Raw genomic sequence first — 25,731 nt, 5'->3', positions numbered from 1 at the left:
GGGAAGCCCTCCAAAATGACACCACAGGTCTGCTACTGCAGCTTGAGTAAGGTGGTGCATGCACCCCTTACTGAGATATAGGTTCACTATATCTCACCCTATCACTGCGCAAATAAACCTATCAGTCACCCCAATGGCAGGCCTTATCAATCCTGAATGCAAGGTGCTTGGTTTTATGTGAGAGGGTGCCCATGCATGAGCAGAGCCCCTCTGCAGCCTTCGGAATCTATTCCCTGAGGTTGTCTGTGATGCAGCCTGACCATATACTCTTAAGTGCATTATAACCGGAAACATGTCGTGTTTGGTGTCAAACATCTTGGAATCATACCCCCACACCAGTAACGGGTTTGTTACTAGTCCACTCCTAAGTGTCCTTAAACTTTAAAATTCCAACTGTGACTTTCCCCATAGAAGCTAACAGAGCTCGCGGCTGTGTTCTCGCACTGCACACGTCCCCCGTGGGTCCCCTGTGTCACTACCTTGGGTGGTTCCTTGGGGTCCCAGCAATTCTACCGGCTCTAGACCTTGTGTCTAGTCAAGTCGTGGTCTTATACCACTTTCTTAATATATGGTTTGGTTCGCCCCTAGGGCCTATCGTATATTGTGCTAATTTACTGTAATATTTGAAGTGTAACATCTGTGCTTTGACCTCTAGCCTCATAAAGAGACTAAAGTTAAAGAAACAGGGGTAACCCTATAACCCAAGGAACCTGGGCCTCATCAACAAAATATAAACAATGGTTCCATAGGGAAACAATTACTTTCAATCATAATAAATCAAGAATCACAGCATATATGAATCAATTGAATAATCAATATTAAACAAAATTATACAATTTTAGATATAACAATTTATTCCTTATATTTTGAATTGAGGTAAGCAAAATCCGAAAATTGAAAAAATAAAGCTAAGGCTGTATATACAATATTTTTAGAAAACGACGCAGTGAACAAGTGAATAAAGTGACTTAGTGCAATAAGTGACAGTGCAAATGATTACAGTATATGTACGTATTTACACAATGTAACAAAAATATATACAAGATTCCTTATTTTGAAAAAGTCCTTAGTTTCCTCATGGGTATACGATAGACCTTGTAAAGCACGTATCCTATCTATTTATTGTCAACAAGGAAATCAGATTAATAAGGGACTGGAGAACCGTCAACGTTTCAACCCTACATCAACCGCTAGTTGTAAGTAGTCATATCGGGTCTTCTTCAGGACACAGGAATTGTATACCAGCCTAGGATATAGGTGAATGAACAGATTTGACCAATAGTGTTGCAGTTGCCACCTCTTGTAGTCAATCAAAGGGGAACAGGCTTGCAACGGATTTAATCTGCACAAAAGGCCTCTTATTCTGCCAGGTTGGCTTCTTCTGAATAACTCTCTCCTTATTCTTGCTGCTTTCGTTAACCACACTTGGGTATTTCAACTGACTTCAGGGTTGAAAAATTGCGTATACCACTTCGAAAAAAGAATGAAGCCGTCAGGACACAAGTTCCACTGACGGTGCTTGATTGCTTCTGTATCTCACGTAACGCTCAACTCGTAAGGCTGCTCTCCATAGCTACCACTAGAATAGCTTTCAAATAAGTTTGTCTTTAACCTATCATCAGTAAAGGGTTGTTTGGACTGGTGCAAGGTGCCCACTATAACTAGTGGACAGCATATATCAGGCCAACTTCTCACACATGCACACAGCCCTCACCTTCAGAGCATGTATTCCCTTCTTAGATCAGAGCGACGGGCAGCCCTCGTCCTCTGTGTCCTTGTTAGTAAAGACAGCAGGATTCCCTTACGCTCGGTTTAACCCCTTCGATGTGTGCGCCGCCCGCACAAGATTTCACCCGCATCGCGGCGTATTTTACGCCGCGGTTAACGGGTAAAATACAAAACGTGCTCGTGTGTCTGAGCACGTACATGACGCTGCTGCCACCTGGTGGGGATCGGCTATAAAGCGAAAGACTAAAGGTGCCTAAGGGGCTTTGGATTGATCACCAAAATGTATATCGACTGACATTCCTTGCTATATATATTCTTTAGTTTACTTTCTCAAAGTATTAGGAATGAACCAGTTTTTCTACATAATTTTCCATAGCCCCTTAGGCACCTTTAGTCTTTCGCTTTATAGCCGATCCCCACTAGGTGGCAGCAGCGTCATGTACGTGCTCAGACACATGAGCACGTTTTGTATTTAAACCGAGCGTAAGGGAATCCTGCTGTCTTTACTAACAAGGACACAGAGGACGAGGGCTGCCCGTCGCTCTTATCTAAGAAGGGAATACATGCTCTGAAAGTGAGATAAGACCGCGATAGGCTTAGGAATTAGTATTTAAAGGGACGTTTTTCCCTCTTAATCGCCCACATATTTCTAACCTTGATTTTTACACCACAGTATCAAAAGGCGATTAAGGAGCCTTTGAAGTAAAATTGAAGGGCCAGGTGAAGAGGCGGAAGGCCCTTGGAAGTCACCTTTTAAATCCACATGGAGCCCCGTGCGCTTGACGCCGGAGGTTAGTGGTTTTCCTTAATATTATGTACCCCAGTGCAATAAAGTCTGTGTAGATAGGCTGTAATTGTAGCAATCCCTCTTCTTTATTACCATGCAGGAATGGCTAATCGGATTTATCTCTGAAGTGATCAGATCACTTACAGCACGTGATTGAAACTACCGTGCCAAAAATAGATGACAGGGTGGAAGCCCCTCAAAGGTGAGCAGGGACATTTGGTCTTTCCACTTTATGTTTTTATCCAAACCACGCAATATATTAAAGTACCTACCCCCAATTTGTTTTTCCCTAATAGGCTACACATAGAATTTCCAGTTAGTCCCGAGGAAGACCCCACTAAGACGGTTTAAATATTGCGTTTTTTCAGGGGTCGAAACGTCAACGCTTTAATCTCAAGTGTTGATGTTCACCCAGGATACTAAACCAATAATTTGATTAATCACTTACTGGGCTGATACTTCTTTTTTCATCCTTTCGAAAATCTCACACAGTATATAATTTTTCTATATAGTATATGTCCATGTATTTTGTGAAATGTTTTGTGACATGTAAATATTTCAATGTGTGTGCACTTCTAAGTCCTAAATGTTAGTTCAAAAGAACTATTCTGTGTGTATGTAAATATATATATCACAATAAGTTTGTACTGATCTTTCAAAAAAACAGATAAAAAGAATATCGTTGAATATAAAACAAGAGTTTTTGCGCTTTTTGGTTTGGACATAACGTCTCGCTTTCTCATTTGTTGACTGTTCTGGGAGAGACATAATTGTAAAAGAAGTTATTTAGATTATTAAGAGTGGCAGAACCACTGTTTCACATATACTAGTAATCCCCAGGTTCTGCACTAGACTGAGCTACCCCATTGTTTTATATCGTTCACCATTAACTTACAGTCAAAGTTGCCCACAGATTTGCACTGTTTTTCGTTACACTTAGTCTGAGGGCCAAGAATTAGAAACATCATTTGACTCCCCACTGACATTCACTTTAGACTCTGTTAGTAGATGTAGTTTTATAGATTACTTGCTTTTGAGCCAGTGCAATTGGTATTGATATGAGAGTGGATATCATAGCCAAAAGTGATCGTAATCCCCTGATAATGGATTTAAGAACCTATTTGAATTACCAGGTTTTCAGTTTCTTTTGGAAATCTGTGATGGGGCTGGTGGCTCTGATGTGGATTTATTTGGGGGCCAGGTAGGAAACAGTGCAGCTCCTGGCTCTGGCTCAACAGATGCCAGGGGCATTTGGGAGGAGAAGTTTGTCCAAGTGGATGTGCCTGGTTGGTGTGTGAAACTGGATGCAGCAGTTCAGATATTCTGGGCCATGCGTGTGTAGTGCCATGTATTTGTGTGTGAGGCACTTGAATAGGGTGTGTTTGTGTAGTGGGAGCCAGTGGGGGTCCTTGATGTGTTTGGATATGTGACAACAGAGAGGGAGTTTGTGAGTGAGTCTTGCTGCTGTGTTCTCTATGAATAGGAGTTTCTTGGTGAGTTGAGAGATGATTCTGACATAAAGGGCGTTGCCATAGTCCAGTCTACTAGTGATTAGGGCTTGTGTGACAGACATCCGAGTGTCCAGCGGGTGCCATCGGTACACTTTCTTAAGGAGCTTGAGGGTGTGGAAGCATGTGGAGATGACCATGTTTATCTGGTTGGAGACCAAGGGGCTCATTACGATGGCGGGTGGACCTGAGTCCGCCCGTCATCGTTGCGGTGTTTGGGACCACCCGCCAGACATGCGGCGGTCCCACCGCTGCAATTAGGATGCGCATCCAGGGCCTTTAACATTGCGGACGGTGCTGTTGGATGCAGCACCTTACGCAATGTTGAACTGGCATGCACTAAATTTCCCTGCACTACGTGGCAGGCACCACGAGGTGCCTGCCACGCAGTGCAGGGAAATGCAGGGGGGTACCATGGATACCCCCCAATGCAGCAACACCTCCCCCACAACAAGGGGGACCCACTACAGGCCCCCAAATCCCTTTCCGCCTGTCTTTTCGCAGTGGTATGACTGCCACGAAAAGACAGGCGGAAAGGGATATCGTAATGCCTACGGCGGTGCCTGCAAGGTACCGCCACAATGCTGTCCTATCTTTTTGTTCCGCAAGGCGGGCAGAAAAGGACCGCCTTGCGGAACCGTGGCGGACCATCTTTGCGTCAGCCACACTTCCCTGAGTTTTCCCCCGCCATCATAATCTGGCGGGGGGAAAACTGCTGCCAGATGGCAGAAGGACCGCCACTGCTGGCCCTGCGGTGGTGGTCCTTCCGCCATCCTAATCGGCCCCTTAGATTAGATTGTTCATTTTGATCCCCAGCTCTGAGAGCCACACGTCCAAGGATAAGAGAGAGGTGTCTTTTCTGAATAGGACCACTCCTGTATAGTCAATGTTGACTTTCAGGCAGTTCGTTTTCACCCAGCTCATGACCTTGGACATGCAGGTGTTAAAATTCACCGGGGTTTTCAAAGTATCTTCAGAGAGAGAAACAGGGTGAGATTATGTAAATGTTGAGCATTGTAGGGTTGAGTGAGGAGGCTTGAGGAGCGCCACCGATCAGGCTGGAGGCAGTAGATGAGTACTGGCTAAGTTACCTGTGTGACTCCATCCTAAGAGGACTGAGGTGATCCATCAGCGTGCTAGTCCACAGAATTTGGTCTTATGGAGGTGTTGGTGAGGATTGGGAGGGATAAGAGGTTCAAGAAAGTCGAGAGGTCAAGTAGGATGAGCGCTGCTTTGTCCCCTCTTCCATGCTAAGGCGGATGCATCAGGCGGATGTCGTCAGTGGCAGCAATAAGAGCTGCCTCAGTGCTGTGGTTAGGTCTGAAACTAGATTGGGAAGGGTCCAGGAAATATTTGTCGTTTAGTGATCTTCCAGTTGGTTGTTAGCATGTTAAGTACTTTGGCCATGTTGGGGAGCAGGGAGATGGGTCTGCAGCTATCCAGTGTCCTACAGCCTGCTGAGGGTTTCTTCAGGAGTGGTAAGATGGAAGATTGCTTCCAAGGGGGCCTGAGAAGGTAGCAGCAGTGAAAGAGGCTTTAAGGAATCGTGTGAGAGCTGTGAAGTAAGGCTGATTCTTTTGGTGAAAATGAAGGCAGGGCAAGGATCTGAATGGGATCCGAGTGGATGAAGCGCATGGTGTTGAAGGTCTCTAGAGGGTTGATGGCTGGACAGCAGGTCAGGGTGTTTTCTGGGATGTTTGTTTCATCAATCTGAACACCAAAGATGGATAGTTTCAGTTGGGGTGTGAAGTGGTTGTTGAAGGTGCTGATTTTGTTGGTGAAGCAGTCGAAGAGCTAGGCGCAGATATCCTGCATAGTGGTGGCGCTGGCAGCATGTGATGTAAATTACTCCACTATGGCGATGATTTCTTCAAGGAGTCAAAGCTGTTTCAATGTGTTTGGAGAGTGCATAGCGGTCGGTGGCTTAGTCGCAGGTGGCAGATCTGGTATTTAGGTATCACTGTCATGAGTATTTTTTATTTGTTGGTGTTAGAAATGGGATTTCTGGTTGGCTAAGGCTTGCGCCAAAGCCAGACTGAAACCACCACTCTAGTCAGGGCAAGCGAGTTACATGCCAAAGATAACACCTACTCACCCCCTTGGTAGCTTGGCATGAGCAGTCAGGCTTATCCCGGAGGCAATGAGTAAAGCGTTTGCGCAACACACACACAGCAACAACATACTAGGCACACCACAAAATGGACTCCACACAAGGTTATATCAAAAATACCCTTTGTATTATCATAAAACCCAATAGAATAGTAATCACACAATATACACTGTGCCAACTGGCACTAGGCAATATTTAGAGGGGATTATATACACATGACAGGGCCACTTGGACCACTGTCAGAACCATCACAAAGTGAATTTAGTAAATATAGAACATATAATAAGCATACAACACAACCAGTTATTACTGGCAAACACTGTACTTAGCATCATCCTGTAGCACAAACCATATTATGCACAGTATCACATTAGGCGTGAAATATATTCTGCGCCAATCTCATAAACCTAAACACATTAGACCATAATCTCCCAAGCATAACTCACATTAGGGGCATAACTCACAGTAGAGGATAACCTCACCAGCATAAACCACGGTATGCAAATAACCTCATACATAAACCACATTTAAAGGCATAAAACAGGGTGCATAAATCACAGTACATGAATCACATTTCCTGCACACCACATAAATCCCATTAGGGCCTGACGCCCTATCAACCTACCAGTCCCCCTGGCCAACTGGCCTTCTCCAAGGGGCTCAAATGCTGTATGTCCCAAATGTCTGGGCGGCTGCCAATGCAGCAGAATCAAAAGTGCACCACTGCACTGGGGTAGAGGAGTGTACCTCACTCCTGTTTCACAAAAAATGCCCCCAAAGAAATGTCAGCCTAAACGTTGCAGCTGCCGCTAATTGCCGTGCAGCTGTGGACCAGAACGTGGGCCTGGGCACTCACTGTGCCCTTGGAACCAATATGCAAAACGTTGCAGCTGCCTGCGCTGGTGCGGCGCAGCTGGAAATAAACAAAGTCAAGGGCCTGGCACCACTATGCCTCTCATGTCCCCCTCAGGGACTCCCCTTGCAAAATGCTGCCAACCGTCGCCGCTGCCCGCTAACTGTGGGGCAGCTGTAAACAAAAATAGGGGCGTTGGCACCTTTGTGCCCTCTGGAATGTGGATAATGCCCTGTGTGAGCCCCCCTCTGGGACTCTGTAAAACGATGTGGTGAAGCGTTTCAGCTGCCGCTATGGCGGTGCAGCTGTGAGCCCCCTTAACAGAGGCACTGGCAACACTGGGCCCTTGGGACCCCCACTGGGGCCCTAAAAACAATGTTGCCATGTTGGAGCGGCTCACAAGGACTAAGGATTGGCTCTGGGCCCGATCGGCACCACAAAGAAGCCCCACTCACTGGCTCTGGGCAGGACTCTGTTTCTGGCCACGCTGGCCACCGGCTCTTCGCCCTGTCCCTCTCCTGGGCCCGGGACTCGAGCATTGAGCCTGCGAGGCTCTGGACGTTTCAGAATGCACGCGGGGCTCACCTCCACAACACGGGAGCCCCACCTCCACTGGGAGCCTTCTTCCTCGTCCCGCTGGGCCTAATCACAACAGCTCACCTCTTCTCCGCATACGCGGGGCTCCCACCACTCACGGGAGCCCCGCTCGGGCTAGTGGCAACTTCCTGATACCGGCCCCCTCACAACCAGGCAGACACGCCTGGCTTCCGGGTCGGCCATGTCGTCCTCACTCCGGGCCGCAGCGGTGACTCACAAAAGTATAACGCGGGGTGGGCACCCGCATCAACAATAAACCTAAAGCGGCCATGCGGGGTGGGCACTCGCTATTTGAAATAAGCATAAAGCGGAGTAGGCTCCCGCTCGCTCTCAGCAATTTGGGGGAATCCCTACGCTGGGGATTCCCTTACAAGCCATGTGCAGCTTGGCGCTGCGGAGTTCCAGCGCTCCTCTGGGAGAATTAAAAATGTAGCGCTCACCAGGTGCTAGGAGCCACAGCTCCTCAGCCAAAGTCCATGAGAGATCCAGGAGGGCAAGGCTGGGCCCAGGGAGGAAAGCCCTCATGGCGATGCCTCCTGGGCCCCAGCAAGGTCAGAAACAGCACCAGCACAGCACAAGACCCTTTTCATGGGGTCACAGCCCTTATATTTCTATTACACCATCTCTTTGTCTGCAGTACAGGGCATGGGGAACCAGATGCAACTGGTTCAGGGGGGAATTGGAGCAGTTTGTTTTCCAAGCTCCTCTTCCCCTTTGTCAGGTGGGGGCTAGGTGATCAGATGCACCAGCATTGTCCAGGCTGGGCACAGTCCTATTCACATTCAGGGGATTACTCCTCCCACTACTCCCAGCACAGATGTCCCATTCAGCCTAGAGCTGACTCAACCTGCCCCTCCTGGAGCCACACACACCTCCCAGCCCCTGTCACTCACAAGCCAGACATGCAATTAACATTAGACAGGCAGACACATAGCACACAGAAATGCCAACTTCTAAAAGTGGCATTTCTCCCATAGTCATAATAAATCTGCGCACACCATTACGCAGCATTTATTCTAAGAATGTCATACATACTAAACTTGACCACGCTGCTCCTCCCATTCCAGGAATTACCACTGACACACTTTATCAGGGAATCCCCAATGCATTCCTATGGGAGGGCAGGCCAACCTTACCAAATGTATACAGAGAGAGCACGCACTTTACACTGGACCACAGTGCTAAAGTGCCCAGAGGCCTAAAAACACCATCACCATGTCAGAAATAAGGCAAAACGTTTAGGGGTGAACCTGCCAAAAAGGCCAAGTCCAACAGTTGGTCTATGGAGTGTCACAACTTGATCCGGAACTGGAAGACATTCAACACAGAACTTGCTAATGTTGAGTATAGAAATGGAATGAGGACTACCTGTGCGTCACTACACTACTTCTATGAGTTGTCTGTTGTATGGAGGCCATGTTTGAGCTCTGTTCTTCCACTGGCCATAGCTTTTCTCAAGCCACCCTTTAAAGGATTAACGCTTTTGTCTTGGAACACAAAGGGACATGTTACTGATGAAGGCACTTGTTAGTTATTGAGACATATTCCTGCCCCTGCAGGGAGAAAGCCAATTCTGACTGAAAATGGGTGTAAACAGGAAACTTTTCACATTTCCCTTCATTATCGAAGCAAAATAGTCACACTCGTTGCAAATAACCAACTCATCGAATGGATTCTGAAACAAATCACCCATATTGAAAAAGAGAATACATATCCCAACTTCCACAAGTAGCAAAGAATGAGGCTGATAGGAGATTGTGGGACCATGTTTGTACCATGTACTATGATTAGATGACTTTTACCATATTGTTTGTCGTTTGAGCCCATGGTTTAATGGGTGTGAATTAGGGTAATATGCCTAATCCTCGCCTCCAGTCCTGACTTAGAGTTTGATCAGTTGTACAAAGATGATAAATAAAAGAAGAAAGACTATGGTTAGAATAATCCAAATCAGACAGACATTGTAGAAAGACTGTGGTAAAAATACTGCAAACTAAACGATATTTCCTCCAGCTATAGTCTTTCACCTATGTCTGTCTAAGTCTTGAATAATGCAAAACACACAGACGAGCCTAGTGGAAAGACTATGTCTAGAGGAAAGACTGATGAAAAACTAGACAGATAATACAAAATGGCTGCCGCCGCTTTGCATGAGTGTCTGTCCAGCTCTCTGGCACCACAACACCTAGAGTAGGAAGTTCACTGGAAAAACCTTATTTGTTGAGAAGTCTGAATTGGTTTCGTACAATAATGAAAAAGTTGCGCGTGCCCATTCTGTTTTTGTATTTGATCAATGAGCCACTACGCTCCGAGTAAAACAATTGTGTTTGATGCATGTGTGGCTGTAGATTCACATCCTGTGCATACTCCAGACATCTAGTGCTGGGCCTGGATGTGGGATTCTTCTCAAGGTACTGTGATTCCACCTCTCGCTTGCTATGTACATGTTCATCCGCTCCACTGTTACTTTGTTTTTCCCCTCTGTTGGATTCGGACGCGTGATCTGGTCAACGCTAGGGGTGGGTGGAGTTTAGTCATTCTGCTTTACGCTTGCAATGCGGAATTCATTTCAAATTCCCCCGCTCTGCCCCATTGGCGGAATTAATCAATCAGCACTGGGGATCACACATTCTTTCTGCCCCCCCTAATGCTGTTTTGTGACACCACCCACCTATCCTTCCCCATAAAATAGAAAGAACAGGTAAATGGTAAAATGCGACAGGTAGGATTAGTCGGGCAGTCTCTAGCATTGGCACAGAATTAAAAATGCCCAAGTGGGGCCTACCAGCCTCACCACAGGGCGAGCGCCCGAGACAAGACTACAAAACTTAACAAGGAGCTTGGGAAAGGTATATTGCATTTACAAGTTCCGGTAGCGCCTTTATGTGGTGGGGTGGCGGTATGTGAGTGGGGTGCCTTTCTGTGAGGGAAGGGATGGGAGGTGATTAACAACTCATAGTGGATGCTGAAAACTAAAGCGTCATTTTCATTAGTGCATAGAAACTACGACCGCACTGCGCACCAGTTTATAAATCAGAGCTCTCCTTGACACAGGGAGGCATCATTCTTTCAGGTGGCATTTTAAATATAAACAGCCCTGCCTCTGTGCTGTGCCTCATATGTTCTCTTAGCTAGCTTTCCAAAATGACTGATGACTGCACTGGAATGGCAAAGGAGGGAAGGGAGACAGAGGATAGAATGCACATTTGTAATTTAAAGCTGTGCACACTTGCTCTGTGAGGCCTACGATAGCAGGCCTCTTTGTGTCCGACTGCAAGCTTACCCACAGGCCCACATGCGTCACTCCTCTGTGTCTAGAGGTGCCCGCCTGATGACTCCTCTGTGTCTAGAGGTGCCCGCCTGATGACTCCTCTGTGTCTAGAGGTGCCCGCCTGATGACTCCTCTGTGTCTAGAGGTGCCCGCCTGATGACTCCTCTGTGTCTAGAGGAGCCCGCCTGATCACTCCTCTGTGTCTAGAGGTGCTCGCCTGATCACTCCTCTGTGTCTAAGGGTGCCCGCCTGATGACTCCTCTGTGTCTAGAGGTGCCCGCCTGATGACTCCTCTGTGTCTAGAGGAGCCCGCCTGATCACTCCTCTGTGTCTAGAGGTGCCCGCCTGATGACTCCTCTGTGTCTAGAGGAGCCCGCCTGATCACTCCTCTGTGTCTAGAGGTGCTCGCCTGATCACTCCTCTGTGTCTAAGGGTGCCCGCCTGATGACTCCTCTGTGTCTAGAGGTGCCCGCCTGATGACTCCTCTGTGTCTAGAGGAGCCCGCCTGATCACTCCTCTGTGTCTAGAGGTGCTCGCCTGATCACTCCTCTGTGTCTAAGGGTGCCCGCCTGATGACTCCTCTGTGTCTAGAGGTGCCCGCCTGATGACTCCTCTGTGTCTAGAGGAGCCCGCCTGATCACTCCTCTGTGTCTAGAGGTGCTCGCCTGATCACTCCTCTGTGTCTAAGGGTGCCCGCCTGATGACTCCTCTGTGTCTAGAGGTGCCCGCCTGATGACTCCTCTGTGTCTAGAGGAGCCCGCCTGATCACTCCTCTGTGTCTAGAGGTGCTCGCCTGATCACTCCTCTGTGTCTAAGGGTGCCCGCCTGATGACTCCTCTGTGTCTAGAGGTGCCCGCCTGATCCCTCCTCTGTGTCTAAGGGTGCCCGCCTGATGACTCCTCTGTGTCTAAGGGTGCCCGCCTGATCACTCCTCTGTGTCTAGAGGTGCTCGCCTGATCACTCCTCTGTGTCTAAGGGTGCCCGCCTGATGACTCCTCTGTGTCTAGAGGTGCCCGCCTGATGACTCCTCTGTGTCTAAGGGTGCCCGCCTGATGACTCCTCTGTGTCTAGAGGTGCCCGCCTGATCCCTCCTCTGTGTCTAAGGGTGCCCGCCTGATGACTCTTCTGTGTCTAAGGGTGCCCGCCTGATGACTCCTCTGTGTCTAAGGGTGCCCGCCTGATCACTCCTCTGTGTCTAGAGGTGCCCGCCTGATCACTCCTCTGTGTCTAGGGGTGCCCGCCTGATCACTCCTCTGTGTCTAGAGGTGCCTGCCTGATCACTCCTCTGTGTCCAAGGGTGCCCGCCTGATGACTCCTCTGAGTCTAGAGGTGCCCACCTGATGACTCCTCTGTGTCTAGAGGTGCCCGCCTGATGACTCCTCTGTGTCTAGAGGTGCTCGCCTGATCACTCCTCTGTGTCTAAGGGTGCCCGCCTGATGACTCCTCTGTGTCTAGAGGTGCCCGCCTGATGACTCCTCTGTGTCTAGAGGTGCCCGCCTGATCACTCCTCTGGTTCTAGGGGTGCCCACATGCATCACTCCTCTGTGTCTAGAGGTGCCTGCCTGATCACTCCTCTGTGTCTAAGGGTGCCCGCCTGATAACACCTCTGTGTCTAGAGGTGCCCGCCTGATCACTCCTCTGTGTCTAGAGGTGTCCGCCTGATCCCTCCTCTGTGTCTAAGGGTGCCCGCCTGATGACTCTTCTGTGTCTAAGGGTGCCCACCTGATAACACCTCTGTGTCTAGAGGTGCCCGCCTGATCACTCCTCTGTGTCTAGAGGTGCCCGCCTGATCACTCCTCTGTGTCCTGATCACTCCTCTGTGTCTAGAGGTGCCTGCCTGATCACTCCTCTGTGTCTAGAGGTGCCCGCCTGATGACTCCTCTGTGTCTAAGGGTGCCCACCTGATGACTCCTCTTTGTCTAGAGGTGCCCGTCTGATCACTCCTCTGTGTCTAAGGGTGCCCGCCTGATGACTCCTCTGTGTCTAAGGGTGCCCGCCTGATCACTCCTCTGTGTCTAGAGGTGCCCGCCTGATGACTCCTCTGTGTCTAGAAGTGTCTGCCTGATGACTCCTCTGTGTCTAGAGGTGCCCACCTGATGACTCCTCTGTGTCTAAGGGTGCCCGCCTGATGACTCATCTGTGTCTAAGGGTGCCCGCCTGATGACTCCTCTGTGTCCAGAGGTGCCTGCCTGATCACTCCTCTGTGTCTAGAGGTGCCCGCCTGATGACTCCTCTGTGTCTAAGGGTGCCCGCATGATGACTCCTCTGTGTCTAAGGGTGCCCGCCTGATGACTCCTCTGTGTCTAAGGGTGCCCGCCTGATCACTCCTCTGTGTCTAAGGGTGCCCGCCTGATCACTCCTCTGTGTCTAGGGGTGCCGCTTGACCCCAAAGCAGCCTGTTACTTCAATCTCACACATTCTCTCTATGAACCATCACATTGTGATTACGTGATCCGGTAGTCTGGGATAACAGTGGGCTCGTTTGCGCACCACGTGGTCTCCACTATTGCTTTATTTTCTCCATTGCTGTTCCTTAAAACCTTCAACTCCTTCTTCCCCACACACAATAATGAGATTAATGACTGACCAAAGGTGCGTCGTAGGATGGCGGAACTCCGCGGAATCTCACTGAGTTCTCAAGTAACTCTGTGGAATTCTGCGGAGTACAATTCCGTGATTTCTGTCCCACTCCTAAACACCTTTGCAGTGATGTTTTCAGTCCTCACGTTTCCTCTCTCCCCATCAGTATTGTCTTCAATTGCATCTCCCCAATTCTCTTGTATCAGGTCAATGCTTCCAGTTACTGTCCAGGACAGTTCGCCAGTAGGCTATGGCCCCCAATGGGGCCTCTCTTTGGTTCCATTTGGTCTGCTCTCACCATGCCTTGCCTGTGATGGAACAGACGCCCTTCCGATATTGCCCCTGGTGTCGTGTGAAGTACCCATTAGCCGACCTCCAACATGTCTGTAATTTTTGCCTCTCACCCGACCATGACGAAGCCTCATGCAATGTGTACCGGGCCTTTTGGTAGACCACCAGGCCTACTGACTCGAGATGTCGTGCAGGAGTGGCGAGGATACTCAAAACATCTTCGGCTCCCAGGACCTCGAGGGAGGACATCATTTCGAGCCACCTTTGGCCGCTAACAAGGAGACTTTCTCACCGAAGACAGTTCAGGCTCTGACCTCAAGATGAACGACCTCTCACTGGCTCAACAGGTTGTGAGGACATAGCTCCTTCTCACCCTCGACTCTGCTCTGAGCTTTCACCCCGCAAAGGGCATTCTGTTGCTCTGGACTTACAGAGGCAGGCTTCTGCACCAATTCCTGTGGGCCATGGTTGGCACCTGCCATCATCTGAGGACAGCATGCCCAGCTTAGGGTCGGTGCAGAAGAAAATTCTAAAGCTGCCCTCCTCCATGCCGCCCACTACCGGGTCTGCGCTGATTTGACTGTCTGATTCAAAACCGTCAGGCTCAAAACCCTGGCCAGCGCCAAAACATTTGGCTCTGACATGAAGATCAGCCCAAGTAGTCAAACCAGTCCTCAAGAAGCTGCAGGAACAGCTCGACACCTGCCAGAAACAACTTGTCATCCTCCTCCAGGCGGGGCCGGACACTAACACAGCCTCTGACACTGGCTCCTCTGCCTCCTAAAAGCAGCTGCGCTGTAAAGAAGACCTAGAGCCCCCACAGTAAAACAAAGCAGCGGAAGAAGTAGGATAAAACCACCAGACCTCTTCTTGACTCCAGACTGCCTCCATCATCTTCCACTCCACCAACCCCTTCCCCATCTCCTTCTCTGCCTGTCCCCCTATCGCACACTCCGAAGGGGTCACCACATTCTGACATGGATGAACACATTGGGGAAGGGGCTCTTATGACATGGCCCTGCAGGGAGACCCTTGGCACACATATTATGTAGATCATTCTGCAGATACTGATCCTGACATCTTCCCTGCCGGACCTTCTATGCCAGATGAAACCTTTTCTTACCATGAGGTTCTAGGTAGGGCAGCTGGTTGCAGGTGCATCTAGAACCCATTGAGGAGGATTTCCTCTGAGAGACTTTATCTGCGGCTCTTTGTTCCATGCAGTATCTACCCATGCTGAAGGGGGAGCTCAAGCTCACTCGTGACATCTTCAAGGAACTGGTCAAGGCCCTCGGTTATTACCCCCTGTGTTGACAAACAGTAAAAAGCTTCTCCTGCAGACCTCATCTATGTTAGGAGCCAACTCCCACCAAGTTTCCTACTGGGTCACACCTCTCGTAAGCGAACAAATGGTCAGGCCTCCGGTGATCCTCCACTGCTTGACAAAGAGAGTAAAAGGCTAGATGCACTAGTAAACTTGTCGCAACCCAGTCTAGCAACTACTAGTGACTGGGTGTGTAGAGACGAAATAGACGAGCATCCTCCAGCACCTTCCAGGAGAGCACCATGAAAGGGGACATGAAAGGGTCACGGAAGGCAAACTGATTTCCTACACAACCATTAGGTGTGCCCTAGATGCCACTCACACACTGCAGCTCAGGGGATTAACTCTAGTGTTCTCACATGCAGACATGCCTGTCTCCGTGTCAGTGGCTTCAAGCATTTGATGGGGAACATCTCTTTTTCCCTCAGGTGGACAAGTTGCTTGAGGAAATTAAAAAGGACAGGGAGACGGCGAAAGACTTTGGTTTCTTGCAGACTCCTCTCTCACAGGGGTCCTTTGGCCATTCTGCGTATCATGGAGGCTCCAAGTCCACCTCCCTCGGAGCCTCAATGTCCTTCCAATGCCAGCCTACCTAACCAACTTCCACAAGGGGCAACTTCAGGGATGCCTATCATGGCAAAGACACCAAATGTAGAGGCAAAGGTAGCTCTCCCAAGGAAGACACCTCAGCTAAACATAACTTGTTTCTTCTTTCCCCCCCTTATCACACAACACATGTTGTGGTACAGCTTCAGATGTTCTTTCCTGCCTCAGACCAATAGGTATTAGACATCATTCAACACAGCTACCACCTTGAGCTCATTTCCACACAACCCAACATACCACCATGCAGACCTGCCCTCTCACTGAACACCAATGCCTCCTGTGGGAAAAGGTCAAAGGTTGCCATACAGCCTCTTCCACAATATTTGCAGGGTTCATGGATGTATTCCCTCTACTGCCTCATTTCCAAAAAGGAATGGTCCCTCAGGCCCATTCTGCACCTCAGACCCCTGAATGAGTACATCCTCTCACAACCCTTCCACATGGTCACTGTTGAGGATAGCATACCTCTGCTACAGCAAGGTGACATCATGGCGGCATTCGACCTCAAAGACGCCTACATTCACTTCTCGATTCATCCGGCACATCGTCGATACCTCTTGTTTGTGGTAATTCTCTGCATTACCTGTTCAAAGTACTTCCCTTTGGGGTCAACACGGCACCCTCAGATTTTACCAAATGCCTTGCAGTAGTAGTCGCACACCTGCAAAAACAGGGTATCCATGTATTCCCATTCCTGGATGATTAAATGATAAAGAGTGCAATGCAACAACAGTGACGTCCACATACCCAAACCACAATGGATCTGCTGCACAAACATGGCTTTACCATCAACACAGTAAAGTACCATCTTCAGCCTTCAAATGCAACCTTATTTGGGTGCCATCCTCAATGGTGAGGTTGGTTAAACCTATCCCAGTCCATCCACATTCTAATTCTTCCAAGTGCTGCAGCCTCCTTTTCAGCCAAATCAACAGGTCACAGTACAGACAGTCATGCACCTCATAGGAACGTAGCCTACTGCATCACCATAGTACCCTAAGCAGGATTGCAATGCGCCCACTGCAGGAAGGCTTATCACTTCAGTGGTTTCAGAAGAGAGTCATTGGGCCAATCTAGTGTGATCTGCTGCCACATTCATCACTCTGTGCAGTGGTGGAACACCAACAACGTGATGTAGGGGCCCAACCCAGTTTAGCAGATCAGCACCACAATGGATGAATCTCTCAGTTGGTGGGGGTCACACCTACAAAACCTGACAGCCCAAAACCAGTGGTGTCCCATTCACAAGGATCGCCACATCAACTATCTGGAGCTGCTAGCTGTCCATCTAGTCCTCAAGACCTTAGTTCCTGACATAGTGGTCAGGAAGTTCTCGTATGGATGGACAACATGACAGCCATGTTTTGCATTTAGAAGCAGGGGGCACCCGCTCCCCTCAGCTTTCTGTGTTAGCTCAGTCCATCTGTCACTGGGCTCTCCACCACAGGATTCACCTGTTGGTGGAACACTTCACAAGGGTTGGACAACAACTTTGCTGACCTTCTCAGCAGTATGCAGCAACAAGTTCACGTGTGGGAACTCCAACAGTCCTCCTCTACTTCTTCCAGCACTGGCGGTTTCCAGATGTGGACCTCTGCGCCACAGCAGAAAATGTAAGATGCCCAAACTTTGCCTCCAGATTTAGCCTGGGCAGAGTTCGGGAAGTTCCGCGTATCAGAACTCCGCGAAGTGACAATTGAACACTGCCTGCGATACTCGGAGGTCCGCAAGTAGCGGAGTGCGTTAGGGTCATGCCGTTCACGGTGATTTTCAGTGTTTGTCCCGTGTTGAAAATGCATTGTGAATGGCACAAGAGAGCCCTGCTTTCTTTCTGCTGCTTGGGTAGATTTTCTACCCGAGCAGCAGTTTTCTCAACGTGAATGGAAGGCTCCTCAACGTGAGCAGTCGCGAGCATACGCGACCACTCGCATTGAAAAATCTGACCGCCCGCATTGAGAAGTCTCACGGGGGGGGGTTGATTTTCCTCGCTGGCACTCGCCAACTAGATGTTAATGAACATGAGTGAGGAAAAATCTCGCCGAGAGGTGTATTTTCCTTGCTCACGCTCGCCAACTTGACGTTGATGAGCGCGAGCGAGGAAATGCAGAGTGTGGAAAACTCCACAAACTCTGCGAGTGGAGCGGAGTTCACCACCCAGGCTTACTACAGATTTCCATTCCCACACCCCATGGTCAATGCATGGATGACTTGGTCGGGGATATTTGCCTTCGCTTATCCACCTCTTCCATTCATTCAATTTGTGGTTCAGAAGTTATGACACACCTCCCTCACCCTCATCCCAGTAGCTCCCACTTGGACCAGACACTCTCCTTGAACTTTCTGTGGTTTTACACAAGAGACTGCCCCACAGGCCAGACCTTCTCAAGCAGAACCATGGAGAAATCAGGCATCCCAACCCCAAGAGTCTCAACCTTAAGATCTGGCTCCTGAAGTCTTAGAATTTGTTTATTTCAATCTACCTCCAGAATGCATGAACATTCTTAAGAAAGTACACAGACCCACTACTCGTGCTTGCTATGATACCAAGTGGGAAAGGTTTGTCTGCTTCTGCCTCACAAGCCACATTGACACCCAGGCAGACACAGTTCAGAACATCATTTGTTACCTTCTGCACCTCGGAACGTGTGGTCTAGCCTTCACTTTCACTCAGATACACCTTGCGGCTTTGGCTACTTATCTCCAAAATAGGCAACAAATGCTGCTTTTCAGTATCCCAGTCATTAAAGCTTTTATCGAGGGGCTTAAAAGAGTCATTCTTCCCTGGGTACCTCTGGCTCCTGTGTGGAATTGTCCTCAAAAGTCTCAAGGGTCCCCTGTACAGGTTCCTTTATTCAAGTCTCTTCCAATTTCTTTCTTGGAAAGTAGTTTTCCCAGTAGCTATCACATCACTTAGGCGTGTCAGTGAGTTCCAGGCCTTAACCTTGAAAGAACCTTTCTTTCAAGTTCATAGAGATAGGGTGGCCCTATGCACTAACCCTCTAATGTTACATCCTCAGAGAATGAAAAATGTGCCATCCTCACTTCGAAGATGGCTGTAAAGGGGTGGTCTCTTGGATTTCAGAACATGTTGACTGGAAGGGAAGTTTCAAACAACAATGTAAGGGCAAACAGTTGGGCTTCCATTGACTTTTGGAAGATACTGAACTAGATATTAAAAGTGAGGCAGGGAGTTAATCTGCATCATGCAACCCTACTTTGACACCATTTTGTTTCATCTCCAGGCTTGAGTCATCTATTGGGACAAAGTTCTGCAGGTGAGCACTAACATCTGTCACCTTCTTTGGTCCTTATCTTGAGCTCCTAGTAGCACCCTCAGTTTTTTTAGGCTGTAGCTACCAAAGTAGTGGAGTCTGTGATCCAAGATGGCAGTCGTGAGGCTTCTCCTACCAGCCCCTCTACCCAGGTTCCTCCTCTGTGCAGATGCTGTGAAGAATTGTTGTGACGGGGGTATTCAAAGCATGTGCTGGGGTAAAGTGGTACAGGTACGTATTTCCAAATAACTTATTTGGTAAATCCTAATGTTATGACAGGCCTCGAAATATCATAAAATTGTTTTTAGACCTGCAGGTATAGTGACTTGAATAATCTATTTGCCCTAACTGTAATGTACTTGACCCGTAATCTAGTCTCAAATTGGCCCCTGTCAGGAGGCCGCTGCAGCTCGCACCACCCACAGCACCTACCAACGACGGTACCTTCACAACTGCTAACCATCACACTGCTACAACTGAGGCAATTCAGACTGTTAGAGGCCCCAAAAGCTCAAAGAATGGATAAGGTCGACAGGTATCCGTTCTTTTCAATTATTACACAACTGTTGTCCTTCTCATCTATTAATTACACAAACAGATGGTACCTATCACAAGTGCCGGCACCGAGCACCGGAAACCACTGGCTCAAATTAAGCACTGATATATTCCCCTCTCACCTTAAATAAATAAGTATGCCTTGTGTCACCTTGATGAAGGAGGCCACGTGGCCAGTGGACTGCCACTGAATCTCCTTCAGGTCGGTGTATTCAACAAATTGGAAAGTGACAAAGCTGAGTGAAGGTCGTGAAATAAATTGCATGTATATTCTTTACACAGGGGTGGGATAGAAGTTCCCCTAAGTGTGTTAGCTGTGTGTTTGCTGCTAAGAGGGCCGGTGCATAATATTACAGTATCAAGCATTGTGCCTAGCATTGTATAGTAATATGCCATAGGGTGGCAGTGCCTGGCATAATGTGGTAATTCCTGACATGGCGATGTGTACTTAGCAGAAACCAATAAGAGCTAACCACTACAGTGTGGACACCGACCGTTCAAATTTTCAAGAGAAGCGCGTCTCAAACATTTTAGAACCACACCCACTTTTAGGCATGAAAAACTTTCGTGACCCACCTTGCTTTAATGGACATGAGGTGGGCAATTTTTAATGTAACTAAGGCAACGTGTGGTCGCACACTGTTATTTACAGACTTACACTTTTTTGTTAAAATGGGCACTAACTTTGTACTGACATACAGTTTTACTGATAAAACTATATTGCACACACATGGTAATGCGTGGAAGTCGGGTATCAGTGAATACTTATCATTTGTGCATCACCAAGTAAGTGTCTGGATTTGATTTGGTCCTCTTATAATCTTTGTTTACATCACACTTCAGAATTACACAACAATGTGCTTCATTTGAGCTCTCCTGACTGCTGAATGTGTACAGTTCATTTACAGGGATTTCAATTTTGTTGTGTGTGTAAAAAAAGACATCCTACAGCCTTTCCTTTTACACTTTCCGTACATCAGCAAGATTGTCACATAATTCACTTTACTTGTCTCCGACTAGAGTGAAAAGAGTTTGTAAACACCAATCCCCATGTTAAAAAAATACAAGCATTTGCAATGCTCTCAAAGTCCTCAAATCCTATATTTCAGTTGGGGAACAACATGTGGCATTAGGTGAATTCACCTCAGTTAGATTTAGGGTACCGTGTGGGGTTCCGCAGGTCTCTTAATTGAGCCCTACCCTGTTCAACCTATACTGAACCCCACTGGCAAGGCTCATCAGAACCTACGGCTTTTCAGTTGTTTCCTACGCTGATAACACCCAGATCATTATTCCAATGTCCAGCAATCTTCAGGAAACACTTGTGGCCGTTTTACACAGAGTGCCCCGGGGGCCCAACGGGCATTTGCGCCCGCTTTGTGCACCCCCGGGGTACTTTGGTATTACAGAAGGGCTGCAGATGCTTGTACAGCCCCTACTGTGATAATGAAAGAACTGGCGCACATACAGCGTTGGCGCTTTCTGAAGAGGGCGTTCCCTCATTTGCATGGGGGCGTGCCCCATGCAAATGAGGGAATCCCTTTGCCTCTGTGCCCACGCCGTATTACAGACACAGGCGCAGAGGCAAAGAAGCTGTCAGGAGGCGCACTGACAGTGCACCACCTATACGGTGGCGCACACTCAGGACGCCCCCTGATAGACCTCTGGAGGGGGAAAGGGGTTCCTAGGGACCGCTCAGACATCCCCTTGCAGCTGGGTGAAGTCACTCACTGCACCCGCCTGCAAGGGGATCTCTAATCCCCTTTAAAAGTGCAGGCGGGTTGTCGCCTGCACAGTGAAACACGGAGCGGCTGCTTCAAAGCCGCTTCATATTTCACTTGATTGCGCTGTCCCCAGGGCAGCAGGAGTTCACAGCTGCACTCTCCCTGTTAGCACCCGGCGTACCACTTTTAAGGTGCATCAGGACGCAAACAGAGAATGTGAGCCCTATACATAATAGGGCCCCTGAACAATATAACATCTGTATGACTCAGATTAATGAGTGGATGAAGCTTAACTGCTTAAAAACTTTAAAAAAGGCTTTACTCCTGGGATATGACACCTCTTTTTGGTCATCTAATTGGTGGCCTACAGACATGGGTGCACTACCATCGCCTGTAAGTAAGGTACGAAATCTAGGAAATATCTTTGGCAACAGGCTGACCTTTAATGATCAGATTAATGCCTTAGTCCTGTCAGTCTTCTTTTTCCTGAAGATGATTAGGAAGATCTGTACCTCCATCCCACGACCGCCAAAAGACAGGTGCGACCACTTTGCCCTTGTCCAAACTTGACTATGGAAATGCTCTATTCTTAAACCGTCCAAAAATATTTCTGCAGAAACTACAAATGCTACATAATGCTTCAGCACGCCTACTTTGGGCATTCCTAAACACCAATCTGTTTCACAGGACGTGGCCAAACTACACTGGCTCCCAATTGACAAAAGGATCAAGTGCAAAACACTATGGATAGCTTCAAAAGCGCTGCAGAATGTTGGGCCAGACTAGTTAAGACATCCTTTCACTCAGTACCCCCCATCTAGGAATCTAAGTTTGGCTAAAGCCAAGCTCTTTGTGGTCCCTAGAACTAAAAGCCGACTGGAGCGGGAAAAGCTTTGTTGCAGCAACTGCAAAATTGTGAAATTTGCTTCGCATCACACTAAAAGATGGTCCTAACTTATGGTCCTTCAGGAAAACACTAAAAACCTGGCTTTTTAATAGTTATCACTGTACCTTTTTCTTTTATTCCACTTATCTCTCTCATTTCAGAAGCAGCGCCAAGACGCCTTATAGTATTCGAGCACTATATAAAATTAAAATCAATTCAAAATCAAATTAAAATCAAATCTTCGACACTGGTCGCCACTCCATTCCCCTCTACTCCACACCACTCCATCCCACTCATTCCACTCCAATCTACTTCAACCCAATCGACCCCATTCCAATTCATTAAACTCTACCCCTCTCCATTCTATCAGTCCAATCTACCATTCTCTAATCCACCCAATCTGCTCCACTCCAATGCACCCCACTCCACCCTATTCTACCCCACTCTTCTCCACTGCCATGTACCAGAGTCTACTCAACTGTAAATCTACCCTACTCCACTCTACCCCAATATCTGCCACTCCACTCGACATTACTCCAGTCCACCCAGTCTACCACACTCACTCTACCCTACTCCAATCTACCCCACTCTATCCCACTCCAATCTATTCCACTCCACTCTATCGCCGTCTACCATGCTCCACTCTACCCCACTCCACTTCACTCCAATCTATCCCACTCCAATCTACCAGACTCCACTCCAATCGAATCCAGTCCACCCCGATCTTTCCCACTCCAGTCTAGCACAAGGTACTCCACTGTAAACTATTTAACTTCAATCTACTCCACTCCACTCTACCCCACTCCACTCCAACCTACCCTACTCCACACCAATCTACCCAACTTCAAACTACCCCACTCCAATCTAACTCAGTCTACCCCATTCCACTCCAATCTTCCCCACTCCACTCGTCTACTTAAATCTACCCCACTCGACTTTTCCCCAACCTACTCCATTCTTATCTACCCCAATTATACCTCTCTCCACACTACCTCGATCTACCGCAATCCACCCAATTCTACTCATATTTACCCCAATCCACCCAAATCGACCCTATTCCACTTTAATCTACCCGACTCTATTCCACTCCAATCTATTCCACTGCACTCTATCCTCGTCTACCATGCTCCACTCTACCCCACTCCACTTCACTCCAATCTATCTCACTCCAATCTACCAAACTCCACTCCAATCGAATCCAGTCCACCCCGATCTTTCCCACTCCAGTCTAACACAAGGTACTCCACTGTAATCTATTTAACTTCAATCTACTCCACTCAACTCTACCCCACTCCACTCCAACCTACCCTACTCCAGACCAATCTACCCCACTTCAAACTACCCCACTCCAATCTAACTCGGTCTAACCCATTCCACTCCAATCTGCCCCACTCCACTCGTCTACCCAAATCCACCCCACTCGACTTTTCCCCAACCTACTCCATTCTTATCTACCCCAATATACCTCTCTCCACACTACCTCGATCTACCGCAATCCACCCAATTCTACTCATATTTACCCCAATCCACCCAAATCGACCCTATTCCACTTCAATCTACCCCATCCCATTCCACTCCAATCTACCCCACTCCACTAAAATCTACTCCACTCCATCCCAATCTACACCACCCCACTACAATATACCCCACTCAATCCACCCCATGCTACACCACAACAATCTACCCCACTCCACTCTAAACCAATCTACCCCTCTCTTAGTTACTCTAATTTACTCTACTTTAGGCCAATCTACCCCTCTCCATGCTACCCCAAACTACCCTACTCCACGCTACTTTAAACCAACCTACACCACTCCATGCTACCTCATTCTAGCCCTCTGCACGGTACTCCAATCTACCCCTTTGTTGCAGGAACTGCAAAATTGTGAAATTTGCTTCGCATCACACTAAAAGATGGTCCTAACTTATGGTCCTTCAGGAAAACACTAAAAACCTGGCTTTTTAATAACTATCACTGTACTTTTTTCTTTTATTCCACTTATCTCTCTCATTTCAGAAGCAGCGCCAAGACGCCTTATAGTATTCGAGCACTATATAAAATTAAAATCAATTCAAAATCAAATTAAAATCAAATCTTCAACACTGGTCGCCACTCCATTCCCCTCTACTCCACACCACTCCATCCCACTCACTCCACTCCAATCTACTTCAACCCAATCCACCCCATTCCAATTCATTATAATCTACCCCACTCCATTCTACCAGTCCAATCTACCATTCTCTAATCTGCTCCACTCCAATGCACCCCACTCCACCCTATTCTACCCCACTCTTCTCCACTGCCATGTGCCAGAGTCTACTCAACTTTAAATTTAACTTTCTTGATAGAAAACGGACAGCAGAGGACAGTAAAATACTAGAATCACTTTAGCATTCCCTAGATTCCAGGCCATAGAAACTTATATTCAACGAGCACCCGTAGAAAAGTATATTTTTTTCAAATCTTGTATTTTCAGTGGTATGACCACCGAAGGGGCTGATTTTATATTAAGAACAGAGCTTTGGACAATACAATTTCCCGCTGATCGGCAGTATTTTCCGCAGTTTAGTGCTTACTTTGCCTCCATGTTAAAGCACAGTAGATGTTTCAGCATCCAGGCTAATGTGCTGCATAGCTAAATACATATAAGATCCCAAAGGCTAGACCGATTGCATTGCAAATGCTTGTCTTTTCAGGCTGAGGGGGGTGAAGTGATCTGCCCAGAATCTCAGCATGTTGAGATGATGCTGGGATCTGAACCTGGTTCCTCTTATTCCAAATTCGCCGCCACGATCCTGCATCTCCTCCGCCTACTCCTTGTCATATCAATCACGTACTAACGTAAATAAATAAATCACGGTGGGTGTGTGCTCATGACGGCGGGAGCGGTCCGGTCTCCGCCCACCAATTAATTCACCCGCACAGGCGGAGAATTAGCCGCGCGTGGGTGGAGCAGCAACGGTCAGACGGCTCCCGGCCGTCATGAGCACACGAGTTCCGTGAATCATGACGGCCGGGAGCCGTCCTGAGCATCGATGAGGTTAAGCCACATTAAGTGGCATAACGCTGCTTTGTAAATAAGGCGAGGCCCCTATCGCCATCACACGTCACTGAAAGTGACGTTGTGGTGGCGATAGGGACTTATAAATATGCCCCAATGTGTGTCATCCCGCCTCCAACTCTACAAACGTTATCACAACGCGTTTGACTCAGTAATCCAATATAAAAGTAGTATGGTGTTTGATCCATGTTTTTATTGATGTTACGCAGGCACAGGAATGGACAAGACATAACGCCGCACCACAGATGCCGCATTCGCTGACTCGGAGGAGTGATGTCATGCAAGAACCAGTCGGAAGGAGTCGAAGAATGGCATCCAAAGCCGGTGCTGATGCCACAGTTATCCTAGGCCACGGTGGCAAAGTCCACTCGGTATGCATGGAGGAAGACATCACTCGGTACCCAGGTAGGCCTGCATGATGCCCACTGTGCAGTAACCGTTGTTCTGTTGAAATAAAAAAGACACTCTAGTTATAAATTTGAAATATTTCTATGCATTTTGGCACCCTGATCTAATGACCCAGCCAAGCTGTCATTGAGTAGAAGGTAGTTCAGATAGAGTAGAAAACTACAAGTCA

General features: G+C 48.0%; 1 long non-coding RNA gene across 1 annotated transcript; it reads left to right on the top strand.

Annotated features, from left to right (window-relative positions):
• Positions 1-2,382: 2,382 nt before the first annotated feature.
• On the top strand, positions 2,383-25,537 carry LOC146869809 (uncharacterized). The gene is made up of 3 exons (XR_014966636.1): positions 2,383-2,519; positions 2,616-2,717; positions 25,364-25,537. It is a non-coding gene; the product is annotated as an uncharacterized LOC146869809 (long non-coding RNA).
• Positions 25,538-25,731: the final 194 nt, after the last annotated feature.

Source organism: Triturus cristatus, chromosome 1_1 (assembly GCF_964204655.1).
Source record: "Triturus cristatus chromosome 1_1, aTriCri1.1, whole genome shotgun sequence".
Lineage (NCBI taxonomy): Eukaryota > Metazoa > Chordata > Amphibia > Caudata > Salamandridae > Triturus > Triturus cristatus.
Note: the sequence above shows the minus strand (reverse complement) of the source record. Positions and strands in the feature narration are given on the sequence as shown.